Genomic DNA, 5,736 nt, shown 5'->3' with positions numbered 1-5,736 from the left:
GAAAATGCTAATTGTAAAGATGCGGTCTTTCACTCAATTTCCTCCAATAGTTTGACTAACCAATTGTTATTTCTATGGTCCATTCTTTTAAAATGTAAAATTTACCATTGTCTCATCAAAGCATGGCTTCTGTGTCTCAGAGTTTATCTGGTGCCTCAGAACAGGCTTCGGATATCAGGCATTCAGGTATTGGGCATCAAGCTTTCAGGCCTGAGGAAGACTACTGTGATACCCCACCCAAATCTTATCTATGTATGTCCCAACCATACATCTGGTTCAATAAAAGATATTGCCTAGGTGTCCAAGAAACTCATTGTTTACTACTTAAGAGTCATAGTGTGCAATGTTGGCTCTATTAATATAAGAAATGCATTTTCTATCAAATAACATAATGCGTGTAGCATAAGGATGATAAGAATAAAAACAGCTTGGCAATACCTTTACATATCATATCAGTAAAACAAACTCAAGAAATCATGCAATACACCCCATGAGTCTCTTAGATTTGTGACAGCAATGTTATTTAAAAACTAATTTAATATGTAACAAGCAAGATAATCACATAACTGATAAGGTATATTTGTTATGAAACAGTACTGTAGCATTTACTTGTTCCAGGGCTTCTCACTTGCTGGGAAGAGCAGTCAGCCAGGTCTAACTGCTCACATAGGTTCCTTGATGGGATACAAGACCTACACCTAACCCAGGAGGTGCACAGTTTCACCAGGGGGAATGCCCTGCTGGACCTGGTCCTGGCCACAGGCGATGACCTGGTGAGGGGACTCCAGGTCTTTGACCACCTGGGCGATAGTGATCATTGCCTACTGGAATTCACCATCCAGCACAGGGTGTCAAGGGCCTGCAGCAAGGCAGTAGCCCTTGACTTTAGGAGGGCTGACTTCAACGAGTTGCAGAGATTGGTAGGAGAGGCATTGTGGTCCCAGAGAGTAGGGGAACTAGGTGTCCAAGATGAGTGTTCGTTTCTTAAGAAGACTACCCTCTGAGCCCATGGGGTGACAGTCCCAATGTGTTTCAAAGGGGCAAGAGTGCTCAAAAGCCCCCTTGGTTCACCAAAGACATTCAGGAATGTCTGAAAGCCAAAAGGGAGGTGTACATCCAGTGGAAGGGGGGGCAGGGGGGTGGATATCACCAAAGAGCATTATACCTCCATAGCAAGAGGGTGTAATGAAGGCTAAGGCAGAGACGGAACTAGGGCTAGCAACAAGGATCAAGGACAACAAAACTCCTTTTTTAAATACATAGGGAGTAAAAAGAAGGCATCAGGCAACGTGGGGCCCCTGCAGGATACACTTGGCAATCTGGTGGTTGCACCAGATGAAAAATCAGACCATTTAAACAAATTATTTGCCTCCGTTTTCTGAGCAGGGACCGGGACTTCTCCCCAACTGGGATTCAGGATGCACTCAGGAGTAACTCTGCTAGGCCTAGGGTAAGGGAGGACCAAGTTAGAAAACTTCTGGAGGGGCTGGAGGTGTTGAAATCAGCAGGTCCAGACACACTCCACCCTAGGGTGCTGAGGGAATTGGCAGGGGTCATTGTGGGGCCCCTGGCATGGTTTTACAAGCACTCGTGGTGCTCTGGCCGGGTGCCTGAAGTCTAGAATAAGGCCAATGTGGTCCTCATTTTCAAAAAAGGGAGGAGGGAGGACCCAGGCAACTATAGGCCTGTTAGTTTTACTTTGGTCCTGGGGAAGCTCTTTGAAAAAAAAGTTATCCAGGAGCATATCTGGGAAGGACTGGCAGGGGGGAGGATGCTCAAGGGCAACCATAATGGGTTCATTAAGGGCAGATCCTGTCAGACCAACCTAATCAGGTCACAAAATCATTGGACACAGGTGTTGAGGTGCATGTAGTCTTTCCAGACTTCAGGAAGGCCTTTGACACTGTTTCCCACCCCATTCTCATTAAAAAGTTAGGTGACTGTGATATTGATGCCTGTACAGTCAGATGGGTTGCAAATTGGCTAGGGGACCACACCCAGAGAGTGGAGGTGGATGGGTCATATTCGACCTGGAGGGAAGTGGGCAGTGGAGTTCCCCAGGGCTCAGTCATCAGGCCCGTAGTATTAAATTTCTTTATCAGCAACTTGGACAAGGGGGTGAAAAGCAACCTGTTCAAGTTTGCTGATGACACCAAGATTTGGGGTGAGGTGGGCATGCTAGAAGGGAGGGATGGGATACAACTGGACGTGGGCAGGTTACAGGGGTGGGTGAATGTGAATAGGATGGGATTCAATACTGACAAGTGCAGAGTACTACACCTGGGCAGGAAGAACCAGCAGCATACCTATAGGCTGGGGGACTCCCTTCTTGAAAGCACAGTGGCAGAAAGAGATCTTGGAGCCATTATAGACTCCAAGATAAACATGGGCCACCAATATGAGGATGCAGTCAGCAAGGCTAACTGCACCTTGTCATGTATTCACAGATGCATCATAAGCAGGTCCAAGGAGGTGATCCTCCCCCTCTATGCAACAATGGTCAGGCTACAGCTAGAGTACTGTGTCCAGTTCTGGGAACCGTACTTCAGGAGGGATGAGGCCAGCATTGAAAGGGTCCAGAGGAAGGCCAGTCACATGATCAGGGGGCAGCAGGGCAGACCCTATGAGGAGAGGCTAAGGGACCTGGACCTGTTCAGCCTTCTCAAGAGAAGGCTGAGAGGGAATCTAGTGGCCATTTATAAACTTACCAGAGGGGACTGGGTTAGACCTTGTTCCCCCTAGTGCCTCCCAAAGTAACAAGCAATAATGGACACAAGTTGATTGAGAGTAGGTTCAGGCTAGACATCAGGAGGCACTACTTCACAGTCAGGGCAGCCAGGCTCTGGAACCAGCTTCCAAGGGATATGGTGCTGTCTTCTACCTTAGGGGTCTTTAAAAGGAGGCTTGATAACTTACTAGCTGCGGTCATATGAGCTTAGCTTAGTAGGGGTCATATGAGTCTAATATTCATTCCTGCCTAGGGCAGGGGGTCAAACTTGATGATCTCCTCAGGTCCCCTCTAACCCTACATCTATGAATCATCACCAGAATCTTCCTTCTTGAAAACTGATGCTTGAAATCAAGATTCAAAGGAAAACCACTGACACATGACAAAACCTAACAGGAATAAAATCTAAAAAGGTAAAAAGTTACTAAGAGGAAATAAACCCACTGTTTTGATTTTTGGTCATTGATTGTTCTACTTTTAACTTAGTCTAATTTAGACATGAATTTATGAATAATAGAAAATTCATCAAGAAATCTGGCTAAGAAAATAAAGGTCAAAGCTGTAAACTATAACAAAATCTACATTAGTGCACTCCAAATAGGATTTACTTATGTTATATATTAGGGAAGAAATTTCTAGAAGGATAGAAAAGCACTGGAACAGAGTACCCAGAGAGGTGGTGGAATCTCTATCCTTGGAGGTTTTTATGACCCATCTACACAAAGCTTTAGCTGGGATGATCGAGTTGAGGATGGTTCTGCTTTGAGTAGGCATTTGGACTATATGACCTCCTGAGGTCCCTTCCAAACCTAATTTTCTATGATACTGTTGTGAAAAATTTAATAATTTCATTTACACTGTCATTGGCTTCAACTGCTTTATTCTTGTTATCTGTTCAGTATTTCAGGTGTCTCCATCATAGTAATAAATGGTGTGCCAGGCATCAAATTTAGATTCAGAACCTTATGTTTTACTCGCAACTCAATAAATATCCTCCCCACTGTATAGACATGAAAACAGACAGAGGACATAACATAATTTGAACCAAGTTTGGATGGAAGATATAGAAACTGAACTTGGATCAACAAGTCACATTGTGTAGCCCTTCATAAAAAAGCTGATTCTTTCTTTGATATTCTAAAGATGTTCCTGTTGTAAGTAGATTCTTTGCCACAAATGATTCACTACCTCCAAGTAATTAATTATTGGGTTATAAAAATAGTCATCCCCTAATTCATGCCATCCAATCCTTTAAAACATACCAGCATGTACTATTATCTATGTTTTAATTACTTTGCATATTGCACATTTTAGAAACCCTATTCTATTTTCTGCAATAGGAAACCATCATTAAGACTAAATATTTTAGGAAATATTCTGCAGTAGTTACTTATTCAGGGAAATTATTCTATTTCAGTCAGATTTGGGCTTCAAATGTAGATTGAATATTTCCTGAATAGTCTTTAATATTAGGAATCTTATTTTAAATGAGACTGAAAATACCGTTGCATACAGAGACTAGATTCACATATAAACACAGTACTAGTTATTTGTCACACCCACAGTGAGATGTAACCTTTCTAACTATCAGCTCTGGTGTGCCTGCAACTGGTTGGTGGCCAGGTACATGGTCATTTCTTTAAGGAAAGGCAGAAATGGATAAGAACATCTCTAGAGAATAGCTGGATATGTTGCTTATTAAAAAGAAATGTATTCTTTACAGTATTTATTTATTAGAATTGAAACACTAAAAAGAAGCAGCTGTATTTTAAGACCATTTACAATCTGCTTATTTATCTATTGTTAATATTAACTCCTCTTCCTTAGAAACTCTTTCTGTCTCCTTGGTATAAAAGATATCACTTCTACCAAGAGTTCTGAGTGCTTTTTCTTGTAGACCAGCATGGCTAAATCCTGTATCTCTGAAACATGGAAGATATCATAATTAGCCATTTTCAAATGAAAACTTCATATTTTTTTACAAAAAAGAAGAAAAATGTAATACCCTGAGACCTGAAAGCTAACAACCCTGCTCCAGCAGCCTTTTGTTCAAGCCTAATTTCCATACTTGCAAAAACAACCTCTACACAACAGAAATGCCTTAGTGTGACAGGGGGCATGCTAAGTCACAAGCTGGCCTGCCCACCTGTCTATGGGGTGGTTCTCCCAGTTTTGTCTGCCACAATTTTGCTGTTACAATAAACTAGCGTGTTACATCTCAGCTCTGTGTTCTCGGGCAACCCTGGCACAGGATGCAGCCCGTCTGACTCAGAAAGAATCCCCACCCCCACCTAAACGAAGCGGATTAAGATGCAGTGAGAGACACACCTAAGACTCTCCAGATAAGGGTGACAAGAGTGAAATTGCCCTAGGTCTCATTTGCATCCAAGATGGAACCAGATGACCATTCATTTACATGAGAGATGGAGAACAGAAAGCTTGAAGCAGAGACTGCAGTGAATTCTGGGACCAGAGAAGCAGGGGAGCACTGCATGATGGGGAATCTGTGCTCCTAATGCTAATGAACCCACATTTACACACACCCAGCTCAGCATTTATCAGACCAGTTCTAATCTGGATTTACAAAGGACTCCCCCCCACCCCCCCCCAGACACACACACACCTCTAAGTTTAATGGGAATCTCGGGCCATACATTCCCTGGTCCCACTATGGGAGGCCTATTTAAACTTGATTGACTAAAACTCAATTGCCGGGTTAGGGAATGCTGAGGCAAAGAGACTGAGTCAGATGGAGTATGGGCACATTTGAACAATGGCTAAGGGTTCAACACAGCATCCAGCCCTTTGGAGCCCTAATCACAGGTGTTGCCATACTTTTCCTGAGACGACTGGTGGAAGTCCTCTCCACAAAAGGTTATGAGCACCCGAATAATTGTGTTAATTCTGTTAAAAGTCTATAGTAAGATATGGAAAAGGCATGCTAAACTGAGGCTTGTTCACAACAAGTGAAAATCCAAAATCCTGATGCTGCAAGCTATCTATTGTTT

The sequence above is a fragment of the Alligator sinensis genome, unplaced genomic scaffold (assembly GCF_000455745.1).
Source record: "Alligator sinensis unplaced genomic scaffold, ASM45574v1 scaffold1109_2, whole genome shotgun sequence".
NCBI classification, from domain to species: domain Eukaryota; kingdom Metazoa; phylum Chordata; order Crocodylia; family Alligatoridae; genus Alligator; species Alligator sinensis.
This window is presented reverse-complemented; position numbering follows the sequence as displayed.